Below are 16406 nucleotides of genomic sequence, written 5' to 3'. Positions count from 1 at the left end.
AAATTTTGTGATTCTGTAAAATACATTAGCAATAAAGTAATGACCTACTCCAATTATTTGTCGCTTTAACCTTTTTTCTTTCCAACAAAGTGCAAGTGATCAACCACACTGAAGAAATAGGTCACAAATATATCAGTCATATAGAAAGAAAAATTCAAAACTAGCTCAGGCAGGCTGAGTCTACAGTGGTAGGTAGATAAATTTCTATGGATGTTCATTTCGTATTTCTTAAAATCAAGAAAAATTTATTTATCATTTGGTTGTTATCTTTTGAGGGCTTTTGTTTGTTTTCTTTTCGTTGTTGTTGTTTTTGTTTTTTATAGTCCTGGGGATCAATCACATCCAAGTGTTCTACCTCTGAGCTAAACTCCCAGTCCAAGAAAACTCTATAGTTCTACTTTATGACAAAATGGGCTTATTCCAACTATCCACATTTAAAAATATATTAATATAATTGACCATATTAACAGATTACAGTGAGAAATCCCTAAGACCTGCACTGTCCAATTCAGTAATCCTTAGCTACAGTGGCTGTTTAAGATTAACATTAAACAAAATTTAAAAGTACAGTTCTCTGTCTCACTAGCCGCACATCACATACTTGACACCCACGTGTGGTTGGCAGATATCAGGTTGGACCACGCAATTGCTGAACACCATCAGACTCCATCGCACCTGGAACAGTATGTGACAAAATTAAACATGTGCTTTATGAGGGTTCTTAAAAACAGAAGGAGACTGATTCTTTAACATATTAAAATATAGCTACCTGAATTTCAAATCCAAAACCAAGCTGAATCGGAAACAATGAAAGCATTGAATCCAAAGGGTAAAAAAGAAATCCAGTATTATCACTATTTTTGACGATCTCTGACAATGAATTAGTGAAAAAGGAAAAGGAGAGATCATTTTATACAGTGTGATGCCATTTGTTTTTTGTTTTTGTTTTTTTTTTTAAAAATAATGAACTGCACACATGTGCTTGTAGATAAACCCGTCCCTTGTCTCTGGAGGAATACATAAGCAGTTGGACCATATATTCTGGGGAGGGAACCCCATGGCTTTGGTGACATTGGGGGAAGAGACACTTTGAGCTATAAACCCTTTTCTCCTTTTGTGTTTTGAATCACAAGACTGTATCTCCTATTCAAAATATTAATAAAGTCTATATTTTTAAGAAGTCAACTGATCCTGATTTCTCTGTTTTACTCATAAATCAAGGTCTGGCTTTTAAAGTAATATTATATTTGCATTAAAACATGCCATCTCTCCATGAATACAGATTATTACAAAAATATTGCTACTGGAATAAGATATGACTCATAATAAACAAAACAGAATACTCTGTAATTATACTGGATTACTACTTTCTACACAGATTCAGTATTACACTGTATTTCTAATATGTGGTTTTGGCAACTACCATTTCCAAGAGGCTGGTAAATCTAGTTCAAGATAATAAATAGTGATAAAGAAAACAATGTAATGAATTGAAATGAAATGAGAAATTGAAAATCTATTAATGCCCACATTGGATTTCATAATTTTTTCATTGAAATATGACAGTTATGATAACAAGATTGTGGTTAATGGCTCTACTGTCAAATGATAACCTATGTCCATGTAACCTTTGTAAGAACAAATTCAAGTTAAAAATAAGAGGCTGGTGGAATGAGATGGACATTATTACCATATATACATGTATGATTACACTTCCTGTGTGACTCTACGCCACGTTCAGCCAGCGGAAGGAGAAGTTGTGCTCCGTTTGTGTACAATGTGTCAAAACGCATTCTACCATCATGTGTAAGTAATTAGAACAAAATAAAAAATAAAAAAACAGTAGGGTATTGACACAAAGACTGACATGTAGATCTATGAAATTTTAAAAAGCCCAAAAAAATCTTGCATATATGGTCAAATGATTTTCAACAAGGATTCCAAGACCATTCAGTGTGGAAAGGTCAGTCTTTTCAACAAATGGTGTTGGGAAAACTGTATATATGCCTGCAAAAGAATGAAGTTGGATTCTTATACCATGAAAAAATATGAACTCAAAGTAGATCAAAAACTTAAACATAAAATCTAAAACTTTAAAACTCTTTGAAGAAAATTTAGGAAAAAACTTGTGATATTGGAATTGGCGATAATATCTTGGATATGACATCGAAAATGTAGAAAATAAAATAATACATGGATAAATTCAGCTTCATTAAAATGAAAAACTTTTGTGCACTAAAGAGCACTATAGAGTGAAAAGGCAAACCTCTAAATGGGAGAAAATACTTTCAAACATACATCTGATAAGGGATTAATATACAGAATATATAAAGACCTTCTATAATTGAATGACAGAAAAACAAAAACCCCCAATTAAGAAGTGAGCAAAGCACTTGATCAGAAATTTCTCTAAATAAGATATACAGATGGTCAATAAGCACAGGAAAAGATGCTCACTCAGGGAAATGCAATCAAAGCCCCCATGAGATACCATGTCATATCTAATAGGATGGTTATTATCAAAATGCAACAAAACAACCAGAAAATAACAAATTGGCCAGAATGAGGAGACTTTGGAACGCTTGTGCACTACTGGTGGGAATATAAAACGGTGGCATCCCTGTGGAAAACAGTGTGGTGGTACTTCTTCAAAAAATTAAAAATGGAATCATCATATGACCTAGCAGTTTTACTTCTGAGTATATACTCAAAACATTCAAAGCACAGACTTGAATTTGTATATTCATGTTCAAGGTGGCAATATTCACAATCATCAAATGGTGAAAGCAACCCAAATAACAGTTGCTAGACAAATGGGTCAACAAAATGTAGTATATACATACTATGCTCTCTTAACCTTAAAAACAAAGGAAATTCTGATGTATGTTGCAACATGCATAACCATGAAGGCATTGTTCTAAGTGAAATAGGCCAGGTTCAAAAGGAAAAATACTCCATAATTTAATTTATGTGGGATAGCTAGAGTAGTCACACTTACTGAGACAGGAAATAGAATGGTAGATGTCAGGAGCTGGTGGCAAGAGGGAAATGTGAGTTTGTGAGTACAGTTTCACTGTGAAGAGTTGAGAAGCTTCTGGAGGTGGATGATGGTGGGAGCTCACATCAGCAGGAATGCACTTGAGGCCATTGAACGATACACTTAAACTAGTTTAAATGGTAAATTTTATGTCATGTGTATTTTACCACAAACACACACAAAAAAAAGCTAACTGCCAAAGTGTTTTGGGATAAGGAGTTGCAGGGAAATGGCAGAACTTTTAAAATACTTGAGTATAATGCTTATTTAAACAGAAAAATGGAGTTATTGCAAGAGTTCTCTCTCTGGGCAAACCTCACACAACCGAACGTCATTTGTATTATTATTATTATTTTTTTTTTTGTCAAATATTCCACAGCCCACTGATCAAGATTTTGACTTACATGCACCTAGACAATTATCCATGGTAACTTTGGAACTGGAGTTTTGCATTCCTGCTGATTGGAAGCAAAGTCACTGGGCCTGAAAAGGTTTTGTAACAGTAGGTCGGTAAATAAAAACCTGTTACTTAGTAAAAAGAAAAAGAAAAAATAAGAGACTGGATCCTCCCTGTTGAAAATAACTATATTTTTAGAGTATTTACTTTAGAAATTTTGTAATTCTATTTTCCTCCTTTTTCAAAATGTAGATAAAACTTTTTGAAGACAGAATAGATTTTTTGTGAGTGTGATGGCCGAAGAATGTCTTTCTTAAGGACCTGGGAACCACCTCCTTGAAATGGAAGCATCAGAGAAGATAATGCCCCTGTGTCCAGGAGGAGGTTAAGAGCCTGACTTCAGATTGCAAAACTCCCTCCTGTTCTAAAGATAGAGGTTGTGTTTTTCTTTGGGTAAAGTCAGTTCCTTAACACAGGTGGTCATCCATTCACCACATGCATCCAGGATGAATTATGAGTGATAAATGGAGATGTCAGGTTCTCTTACAAGAGGACCAGTTATTGTTTATCTAGAGAACGATTATGTATTGTGGATCTGCTTGACTAATATTGTTGTAGTTTAGTTATTAGGTGTCCCCCCTAAGCTTCTGTTTTATTGCAGGAATATTCTGAGGAGAAGGGATGAGATTATGAGAGCTATAACCTGATCAGCCCGTTCTCTTCTGAGTGGAGTAACTCCAAGAAGGTGAGGCAGGGCTGGAGGAGGGGGTCCCTGGGACCAGCCCTGGAAGGGTGCATCCTCCATGTGGCCCCTTCCCCTTCCTCTCACTTTGCTTCCTGGTGGCCTTGGGGTGAGCAGAGCTTCTCCACCACACCCTTCTGCCATGATATTCTGCCTCACTTGGGCCTAAAGCAACGGAGCCAGCCAACCATGGACTAAACCTCTGAAACTGAGCCAAAATGAACTTTTCCTCCTCTGAGCTGTTCATGTTGGGTATTTTGGTCACAGTGACACTGACGAACACAACTATGTGAAAGGTGTGATTTCCTTTCCCTCTGCCATTGTAATCTCCTAGCACATTATCTGTGATGTACATTACATTCTGATTTAATGTTTATTCAATAATAAACATGTTTCCCTTCTCTACTACCACTGTGCAGAAGATTGTGAAGTTGGGAGAAGATTCTGTTTTTACTTCTATTTCCCCAACACATAACAAAGACCACCCCCAGAATCCGGTCATAGGTCACTTAAAGAAAATGTGTGTGCTAATTACAACAGTGAAGAGAGAAGGTCCTGTTCACCCAGGAGCATGCGATGCCTTGTGGGATGGAGAGACCTTTAGGTGTCATCTTCCTGTGACACCTGGGCCTCAGTGTTCTGAGGGACCTGGAGGCAAGTGTGGGACCCCGTCAAGACTGAAAGGGCTCAAGGGAACCTGAGCCTTGGGTGCCTTCACCTCTAAATTCTCATTTTTAGAGCAACTGACTACGTATCTAGGAAATGGGGCCTTCAGACTCCCAGGACAGCCGAAGCCAACTCCTTGGCCACAACTCTTAAATTTTCATCTCCCAAATATATTACGAACATGAGAGGAGTCATTGGCAGGGTCATTAAGAAAGAGAATAAAATCTCACATGGAACTCTCAGTCTTAGGAAGGATCCTGGTTCCTTGCTGTTGGGGTCGACACTCAGTGCCCAGAAGCTGTGCCATGTCTGAAGGTGAACTAAGGGTTCCTGCCAATGTGCTGGGGGAGTTAGGAAGAGGGAAACTGGTCACATCCCTATCTCCAGACTTAGGTGGGAATCAAAGCAGTGCGACCTGGGTTGGAAGTAAAGTTGTGTACTCAGAAAACATCTGAAGAAACCCATATGAGCAGCTGGCACACAACCTATCCCGTAGATTCTTTCCCCTGCATAGAGGAGCGGCAGAGTCCTGCGTAGTCCATGAGTCATAGAATGTCCAAAACCTCTCTGCTGAGTCTCCCAAGCTCTTTCTTTGGGATTAGAAAACAGCATGCTTGGGCCTTTGCAGGCCCCAGGCTTGAATATTTACACAGCTTGATGAGCATTAAAAAGGTTTAACATTATCTTATGTTTTTTTTAATTTTATTAATCATGAGAGTAGCAAATGTAGCTCAAAATTATGAGTATTTATAAAATTGATTTTTTAATTCACAAATCATGTTTTACCCTCCATGAAATTCTCTGTTTGAATGTTCACCATGAGCTGGATATTCATGATTAGGAAGAAGAGGTCCCCCCGGGAGACCAAAAGTGACCCCTTGCCCCTCTTCTCCCGGCCTGGCCCCACTACCTGTGGTGGCCTTCGGCTCCACTGTAGCCCTGGCACGCCGGCTTCCCTGATTTTAGACATCTTATTCCAGGGTTTCTCATAAGCCCTGTCAACTGTCCAGAACTCCTACTGCTCACGGGACGAACGTAGGCAATATCAGATGGTCAGCTTGGTGGGACTGATGTAACTGACCAGGATCCCAGAACTGGGAAAATAAGGCCACCTCTGGGGCTGCATTCCCACCTGCTCCAGGACTGAAAGACGGATCTGTGTCTCTGAGAGTATCACCCACGCAGGTCTGAGAAACCCAGTGCTGGGTGAACTCAGTGAGTCCAGAGCAGACGTGGCATGAATTTAACTGACAAGACTACTTGTTACATTAACTGCCAGACAAGAGAACAAACCAGTGAAGGATTCACTGAGTAGCTGAACTTGAAGGAAAGTCAGGGAGTGTTAAGGGCTAGAAAGAATGGCAGTTATGCTAATAAAAATGAAAAAGTGGAAAGTGTTATCATAATTATGAAGTTTTCCTGTTGTACTGTTAACCCTTCTGGCTTCTGTTTCTCGTTGTTTAGATAAGGAACTAAATCAATGAACTCTGATGTTCCTTCCAACATCCTATTGGTTATTACTTTCTTTAAGAAGTCTTTTGGCACAACATAAGTATCTGTTCTTCTTAAAATAAGTAAATTAGAGCACCAGAAAAAATTGAAATTAATACATTAAAAACCTGATACATCCTGAGACAGGAATACAACTGCTGCAAGGAATGAGCTAGGAGGTAAACTGCCCAGCTCTGGTTGACCCTTGAGGTGACTGCAGCCCTAATGACAGCGTGTCTGCTGCCTTGGGAGAGACCCTAAGCCAGAGGCATCAGCCAGTCTGCCCAATCCTGACCCACAGGAGAAGTGAAGACATAACTGTCAATCACTTTCAGCTGCTACATCAGAGCACCTTTTATGCACCACTAGATAACTAACAAAGGAACTGAACATTTCATTTTACTTCATTTAAATCAGTAAAGCCATATTGGACTAGTGGTTACCCTACTGAAGAGCACAGATTTAAATTTCATAATCTGCTTTCGGTTTCATGTGTCCATTCAGGAATTTGGAGTCTCAAATAACATAAGAAGTATCTGGTAGTAGAGCCCTGTGAGTTCACCACATATACCCTGAAGGGCCAGATCGCCTGCATACTGCTGATCAAGAGTTGTTTAAATTTCCCCTAAAATATCTTCAGACAGTAGGAAAAGTGGTAACTAAACAGAAACTTAAATCTACGAGAGGGACCAAAATAATAAATATGTGGGTAAATCTAAAAGACATTTGCTTATTTTTAAAAGATAATCAACTGCTTAAAGCAAAAGAATACTTGCATACTGTGAAATTTATAAGAATTGTAAAAATGACATCTGTAACTACCATAGCACCAAGGACGGAAGGAAGAAAGGGAAGCACACCACTGTAAGGTGTCACAGTAAAAGTTAATTTGTGTGATATCACTTGAAGGTAACCTGCGATAAGTTAAATACACATATTTTATCAGTGCATTTTAATTACACATAATAGCAGCACTTGTTGTATATATGGGTATTGTAAGTTCTAAAGCAACCATATATAATTCAGAAGTGTAGGTGAAATGGAATACTAAAAATAATCAGAAAGAAGTCAGGAAAAGAAGAACAATGAACAGTTAGAGCAAGCAGGAAATATGTGGGAATATGGTAGCTTTAACCCCAACCACAACAATAACCATAGTCGGTGTTAATGGTCTAAACACCACTTAAAAGATATCATCAGACTACATTACAGAGCAGGCCCAGTGCAATCTAGTCTGGCTCCAGGTTTGATGTTTGACAGTTGACATCATGAAACGCTACCCTCCCTCCTTTCCTCTGAGCCCCATCTGGCTGGTAAGAAAGCCCCAGGGCTCCCCCGTGTGGTACCTGTGGGAAGTTCAAACCAGGCAAGCCCAACCACCTCAGACAGACAGGCGGGACCCAACTCCTAACCACAATAAAAGCCAAACCCAGATGACCCTTCCTGGCTCTCTCAAGCCTGATTGAGAGCCTGTCCTGAGCTCCCCAGAAAGTTGTATTCAACAAGTAACAGCCTCTTTTCATCTCCCTGGTGTGTATGCAGCATCATCGGTCACAGCAGCTCACTAATTGGAGTAGAGGGGATCCACCCATCCTCAATGGAGAGACCACAACATCCAACTATATGCTGTGTACTTTAAAATTTATTTTAAATGTAATGACATATTTAAGTTAAGAGTAAAAGTATTTAAAAATAAATACTATACCAACCCTAATCAATATAAGCTTGAGTGGATACATTGATAAAAGATAAATTAAACTTCAGCACAAGGACTATTATCAGGGTTGATGGGGAATTGAAAGAATGATAAACATCAGTAGAAAAGTAAACGATCCAGAAATAAGCACATGTATTTACATGCCACAAAGTGTCCAAGGTAAGTAACCCATTAGGGCAAAGAGTTTTTGTAATTAATGACACTGGAAAATAAATGAATATGTCATAGCAAAACCAGAAAATAGGACAGGTAGTGTAGAAATAGGGGATTCGGTCAAATCGAGGAAATGAAGCCATGAAGCCATCTGCCTCTGGAAGTTGGAGACTGCCCCTGGAAGAATGGAATGTCAAGGATCTCGGGAGCCCACTGATTACCAAATTTACCTGCCTTTATCAAGGACTACAGGCCAGGAGCTGCTAATTAATGCCCCCTGGGCCCTTATCTGGCTGAATCACTTTGGCCCTCCCCCTGCCCATGGCTTCTCACTTAATGCAAAACCAGGCCTAGTCACATAGGCAGGAAGGGGAGATAAGGGGGGAGAGAACTGGAGAACAAAAGAGACCTCAACCTATAAAAGATGTAGGGTGCGCTCACTTCTGAGGACTTTAGAACATCAGCCATGGCCCCCTTCTTCCTCCCGGGAGAAGTCTGTATTATTACCTTTAAATAAAACCTGCTTAATATGCTTGCCTTGGCGTACTTCTCTAGTATTCAAACTTCAACATTAGAGGGAGCAGAATGGTATCAGATTTGGAGGTCCCAACGAGACTTATGTCGAGATAAGTTTGCTTCTCTCTCCACACACCCCACATCTGTTTGAGGTGCATCTTTCTGTCTCTATTTTTGGAGGGCAAAATGGGCACCCACCGGCTACTTAAAGGCAGTTAGTGCAGCCACCAGCCTTTAAGACTCAGGTGAGAGTTTCCCGGCCCAGGCGAGTTTCCAATCACCTGCTCTGTACAGACCAGGCATGTTGGAAACTGCCAAAGCCATTTCCTACTTTTCTATCCAGGCCAGGAGCGCAATTGCCGCCAGAACACAGTGTCCCTAGTCCTGATCTGCCCAGGATGCTTGGAGACGGAGGAAGGGTTGGAACAACTGCGGGGTTCTCGGCCCGGGCTACTCTCGGGTGGACCCCAAAGGTTCCTTCTCCAGACTCCCCCTCCCGACAGCCCTGAAGGGTATCCAGGGTGATCGGTAGACGAATGGCACTGAGGGAAAGCGCCAATCACCTTTGCCTCCGTATGGGCCGTACAATGCACAACACTCCCGCACACCCACTCCCTCCTGGATCTCCCCTTCCCTTGCCAGTCAGTAGGAATTCAGATTTCAGGATTAAAACCTGGGATGATTAGTATGAAAATGACCAGGTTCCCTTTGTTCGCATAGTTAGCCTTCACTAGTCTATCTAGAGTCTCCCCATTACTGTCCCTGTGCTTAAATGTGCTCACTGTGTTCTCGTTAAGCTGCAAGAGGGAGGCATTTAAAATTAACCCCTCCTGTGAGACCCTCCAAGCAAAGGACGTTATATGCCTAACAACCAATAGATGTCTCCTCACCCTCCGGAGATTCCTTTAGTCTACAGGGCAAAAAGATGGGCAAAAGGCACGCTTTTTACTTTTGTCATCGTTTTTCATAATTAGGAGTTTATAGTGGCAGGAGGAAAGCAGTAATGCCCTTAAGTCTGAATCCTCCCAGAGTTTCTAGCACAGGGCAAACTAGGACCCAAGCACTTTGCCAAAGAAGGCCAGAAATAACTTGGGCAAAGCCAGGTAGTGAGAGAAGGGTTTTTCTGGACCGTAAGGAAGCTCAGTTAGGGAGACGTCCCTAATACTTCTCACTCAGAAGGGATCTTCTCTCTCAACAGTATTGCCAAGTTCACCACTAGCCTGCATACTGCTAAATTGCAAATGATCAAGAAAAGTGCCTTTCATACGTTACCATGTTTGACATCAATAATCTCTGCCATGAGAGGAGAAAGCCTTGAGGAATCACCTACGAAGGGAGGAAAATCGAGGGAACCCTCCCAACTTAAGACAGACAAAATAAATTTAGGGAGGTTTTTGGAGGATCCTAATAAATATTGAGATGTTTCAAAACCTATGCCAGGTATTTGACTTCACCTGGAAAATTATGCTATTAACCATCTAGAGCACAGGCAGTTCCCAGAAACCATCCTAACTGGGATTCAAATAATGAGTAGGGTGCCTAAAGAATATTATGAGGCCTTCAGGAAAATCCTGGTATTTTCATGGAAGGCAATAAGAAAACACACCAACCTGAATCCTGAATCCATAAGGAGCCACCTACTTTTAAAGTATAAATTCATTATTCAGTCAGTCCCAAATGTTTAGAGGAAATTACAAAAATTGGCACGTGGCCCTGATCAATCCTCAGATGATCTTCTCAGCTTGCATCTTCCATTTTTTTAATAGAGATCAAAAAGAAAGAAAAGGAAGCATAAAGACAAGAAAAAGGACTTATTAAAGATCATTCAAACTGATAGAAACTTTTAATGCCTTGCAATAGTCCATGCAATTTGCCCATTTTAGGAGTTCAAAAGCAAACTGCTTAGTTCAAAACCTTAGAATAATTTAATGAAGCAGTAATTTCCCCCACCCTGTAGTTCTTAATCCATACACTTTTATCTTGGATTCCAACTGCTGCTTGGTTTACTAAGTTAGATTTAAAAGATGGCTTTTCCTGTATATGCTAGACTCTGAATAGCAATTTCTGTTTGCCTTTGAGGAACCAGATACTGTATCCCAACCAACCTAGACAGTGTTGCCTCAGGATTTAGAGATGGCCCTCACCTGTTCCAACAAACCTTAGCTAAGAACTTAACAAAATTCAGAGATAAAACATCTGTAATTGTTCTCCAGTGTGTACATGACATCCTTTAGGTGCCTCCACCCAGGAGGAATATCAAAAGGCCATTGTAGAACTCCTAAACTTCTTAGCTAGTAAAAAATTATAAGATCTCAAAAAATAAAGCTTAATTATGCCATCAGCAGGTTCAATATTTAGGATTGCAGCTGTCTCAAGGAACCCACAAACCAAGACAGGAAAATAGCCACCATAGGACAATATTCTGCCCCAGGAATATCAAAAAGGGGCCTTACGTCAAGCTCCTGTCCTCAGCTTACTTATGAAGCAAGATTTAACCTGTTTGTCACTGAGGGGAAAATAAATCTTGGATAGGCAGCTCAATAACCAATGGCATATCTCAGTGAGGAGCTTAGCATAGTAGCTTCATTCTCAAAAGTAATGGAAAATAAGGTCTCATAATTTTCTTTGACATTCAAGCTTGTCCTGATAGAAATGGTTAAAATGCCCTACTCACAAAGTTTCTGCTAAAACCGGTTAGCTCCTTCCAGATCTCAGTCAAGGTTTACATTGAAATGTAAATAGAGGAAGCCTGAAGGCTCAGTAGGAGACCGGTCTCAAACCCAAGGGAAAAAAAAGCAAAAAGAGTCTTACCTGAACTCCAGCAAAAGTAAATTTTATGGTGTTTTACTAAAGTAATTAACAGTCATATCATTTTTCCAGGACTCTTGTTTTTTTTGAATTCTATATTCTTTTGAGCTCATGACTTTTTGATCAGTTGATTTTTTTATTAAACTAGAGTTTTTGAACATCTGTTACATTGGAATGGAGATTCACCTATAAAGTTACAAGGCCTTTGATTTTGTGTTATTTGTATGTCGTGCTGTCTGACATCATGTTTTGTCTGTACCAAAATTGAGCTCTCCTAAAATTAAAATTTTAAAAATGGATCCAGATACTTTTAATTCATGTGATTTAAAAAGGTTTGATTCAAATTGGGTAAACTAATAAAAGTAAAATGTCTTCAAAAATAACTCGCAAGTCTCTAGGTGGTCAAACTAATAAAATGCTGATAAAATGTCTAATATCAATTGTTTCTAGGACTTTTTTTCAACAGGAAAGAGATGGCAAATACTGTTCAGGACACTTGTCTGACATCTTGGTTTTTACAAAAATAAGTGAATTAGAGTTAACATGTATGGGATTACTCAAAGTGTTTGTAGAGACATCTGATTAATTTACAAAGTTAAAATGCTAATTGTTAAATAACATCGAGTACTTTTAACTCCTTAAATTCTATGGGGTAACATACTTAAACATTATTGGTGTTTTCATAGGTTGGTAAATAAAAGGGTTTAAGATTGCTTTGTGTCATCACTAAATTAAAAACAAGGTTACTAAGAGTTATGTCCTAACAAGTGTAATTCTATATACAAAGGGTTCCAAAAGATTCAACTGTGTTTCATTTAGAGTACTATAAATAAAAAAAATGTAATCTTATTAAAATGAAGTAATTTATCTAAATTCAGAAATTTCTTAAGAGTTGTTTAAGAATGTGAACAAAAAGGGGTCAACAGATAGGAAAGAGAAAATAAAAGGTTCTAGATATGGAAATATATTTAGTGAAGAACAATCTTTCTGGGTAAGACAGTGTTTATGTGATGAAATACATGAGGGTCTAAGTAAGTGCTAAGAAACTCTGTGTGTAAGTAAAGGGCAAGTTTCAACAAGTTTGGGTGTAACTAAGTTGGTTGTATGTATGTGAGACAGCTAAAGCTATTTAAGGTTTTTCCTAAGGTGAAATACTAATGTTCTGAAATAAACCAAAGTTTAATATATATGGTAAAATTACATGGTAAAATGACAAGGATTTCTTAGAAACACATTAACTCTTAACTTTGTGTCTATTAAGTTTTATTCTTTAGAACAATTATTCTTAAAAATTGGGGTTATACAATTATGGTTAAACAACTGTTAGAGTATAGTACTACATTAGAGTCTAAATTTTTCTTTAAAAACTAAATTTGGTAAGATAAAAGTGTCAAGGTAATTGTGAAATGGTCACTCTTTGTATATTAAATGTGTTCATATTTCCCAGGTATACAAGTTTTAAAGCAGGGAATTTATCAAGCTGCTATTCTCCAGATTAAACTTGTCTGTAATGGTAATTTTAAACTTGTAAAGAGTAAATTTTATTAGGGATTTATTTCTATCATTTAATGTTTTATTACAAGATCTGCTATCAATAGAGTATATGTAAAATTTGTTACTTTTTACACTGAGATAAAGAATTTCAAATGTAAATGTATTTCTAAAAGTTAGAGCCTGATTTGTTTAAAGGTTAATATTGTGAAACATGAAAACATTTTGCCACTTTGCCACACAAAAGGAAAGTTAAAAGCTCTCTCAGGCTTTCTTTAATTCATGTTTTAGATATAATGCTGAATTGTGTTAACTGATGTTCATATAGACCCAGGAATCAATATATGTAAACTTCTTAAAATGATATTTAAGAAAGAAGCAAATATCAGCATCAGAATTAGAACACTTCACTTAAGATTTGTAAAGAGCAGCACCTTACCTGAGATAAGGCTGTGCCTCCCACCTTACTGCATGTTGGAGTGACTCCAAAACAAGCCAGACTCCAGCTTCTTTAAAGTTATATTCAAGAGTTTGGTTTTTTTTTGTAAAATTACTGTGATCTCAAACAGGGGATATAGTGTATAGCTCAACCAAAATTTAAGATAACTATTATGCAAGCTGAATATATAGTTTTACTCTTGCTAATTCCATTTTGTAAAACTGTTACCTGTTAATGTTTTGCAGAAGTAGCTACTTCAAGAACACACAACCTAGGTAACTTGTGATAATAAGCCATCACCTATAGAACAGATAGTGATAACTTCCAGTACTAATACAGACTCCAGTTAAATAAAAGGGTAAATAACTGTAAAGTTATAGACATTGAAGTTAAAACCCAGTACTCTTACCTTATGACTGATGAGACTGGCTTGCTGGATGGTTAAGATCAAACTTAAAGATTGAGGTTAAATACAGAGGCCAAGAGAAAATAAACAGTGTCTTGCCCTCAAAGTCAGCCTGAACCTGGGGAACAAGAGGACTTCTAAGCAACTTTGCAACTATGGATGGGTCACACAAACTCCTGATCAAGGAGATTGATGAGACCACTAGAGGATGAAAAGTCAATCAGTGCATCTGCTACAGAGGAGGGTCATGGAAAAAGGGAGACATCTCTTGATGCTTCCAAAGGAAGCCACCTCAATGAGGAGACCCTGCCTAACCAATGGCACTAATGGAGCTAAGAAGCTGCTCTTAAGTTCTCTACAAGTGACCCCTGTAGGAACTCAGCTGACTCTTTAACAGACAGGAACAGGTCAATTTGACCAGCTTGATCGTAGACACCGAGCAAAACAGTTAAAACCAAGATATAGCCATTCTTGGGCATTTAAAAGAAATAATAGTTAAATGTAACTTAAGATGTACACTTGTGTTAGCCCACTAAAATAAAGACTGGAAGCTACAAATGAAAGATTCTTAGGCAAATGTGCCTGATAACTATCAAGAGAAACTGCCAGAGTCAGAAATTTTTAGTCAGTTTACATAGGTAAGCTTAATTCTATTTGCTGCTAGTATGATTATCTAGCCCTAAGTAACAGAAGTATAGAGATCTCTACTAAACACAGGTTATACCAATAAAGGGATATTTTACAAAAAATCAGATGACATTAAGTAACTTAACTATATTTTCTGGGGACATCAATGACATTAAGAGTTAAATGTTTTGTTTACATTCCTGATACCTGGACAATGTTAAAGTTCCCAAATAAAGACCTTGTCAGCTCCAGCCTTTGTTAGGCTGTGTTATGGGAACAATTTCTCAGTTCTTCCACCTCCTGGTTAGAAATTGACTTCTGTCATTTCCATGATATTCATTGGCATGTCCCAGATGCTGCAACATTTACTTTGTACTAATCTCATTTCAGTATTGATGTCTTTTTGTTCTTCTGTCACAGAAGCATCCAACCCCAGATGACTTTACAACCTGCTCTTCCCCAACCAGATTTCTACCTTGAATCCCTCGATTGACCTGATTTTTAAAAGGGAACTCCAAACTGCTTGCTCCTTGTTGCCCCCTTCCAGCTTTGAAGCAGCCAGAACGATCAGCACCCCCTTTTCCTTACAGCAGTAAAGAGTTCCTAAAGCAAAAGGGGGGAATGAAGCCAGAATTAAGGACAGGTAGTTAGTGTAGAAATAGGGGATTGGGTCAAATCGAGGAAATGAAGCCATGAAGCCATCTGCCTCTGGAAGTTGGAGACTGCCCCTGGAAGAATGGAATGTCAAGGATCTCCGGAGCCCATTGATTACCAAATTTACCTGCCTTTATCAAGGACTGCAAGCATGGAGCTGCTAATTAATGCCCCCTGGGCCCTTGTCTGGCTGAATCACTTTGGCCCTCCCCCCTGCCCCATCTGCTTCTCACTTTTTACATCTCACCTGCAAAACCAGGCCTAGTCATGTAGGCAGGAAGGAGAGATAAGGGGGGAGAGAACTGGAGAACAAAAGAGACCTTAACCTATAAAAGATGCAGGGTGCGCTCACTTCTTGGGAATCTAGAACATCAGCCATGGCCCCCTTCTTCCTCCTGGGAGAAGTCTGTATTATCACCTTTAAATAAAACCTGCTTAATATGCTTGCCTTGGCGTGCTTCTCTAGTGTTCAGACTTCAACATTAGAAGGAACAGAACTTGTCACTGGTAAACGGCAGTATCAATAGTATAATTTATATTGGCAAAGATTTCTCAGCTATGACAAAATAGAAACCACAAAATAAAAAGTTAATGAATTGGACTTCATCAAAATTTAAAACTGCCCTTCAAAAAACACCACAAAAATTGTAATTCATGTATCTCACATAGAACTCTTACTCAGAAGGGTTTTAAGATGGCACAATAGCGGCACTTCAGGACCCTGGCCTGCCCACGCCCCACATGCTGTGTGGCTCCCCATTGACCAAAGTGTTCAGAAGCTGGTGCAGCCATCTTGGATTATCCCTGAAGCAGAAGCCACCATCTTTAGGTGGAGCAAATCCCATCCTGAGATGCCTGCTGGAGATAGAAGCTCATTGTCAGGTATCTCTCATGCATCAGGCTACTGAAGACTGGGAGGTTTGAATACTATATGACTGATGTAGTGTAGATTTTTTTCTTTTTAAAAATTTTTTTGCTCTATTTTCCTTATGTTTCCCTGTTTCCTAGGAATCTCTTTCACCCTTTTCTCATGCTAGCAACCAGCATGTTTTGATTGCACTTTCACTCTTCCTACAATCTAGTACCTCTATATACTCTCTTCTTATCCCATTAACAATTACCCCTCTCCATCCTCTTTGTCCACCATTAGAAATCGTAAACCTCATTGCAAACCTATTGGTTATACTGTAGATAATAATCAAACTCATCGTCTCTGTTTATTATGACAATACTATTAATGTTTTCATGGAGACTATTTGGTT

The sequence above is a fragment of the Sciurus carolinensis genome, chromosome 15 (genome assembly GCF_902686445.1).
Source record: "Sciurus carolinensis chromosome 15, mSciCar1.2, whole genome shotgun sequence".
Taxonomy (NCBI): domain Eukaryota; kingdom Metazoa; phylum Chordata; class Mammalia; order Rodentia; family Sciuridae; genus Sciurus; species Sciurus carolinensis.
Note: the sequence above shows the minus strand (reverse complement) of the source record.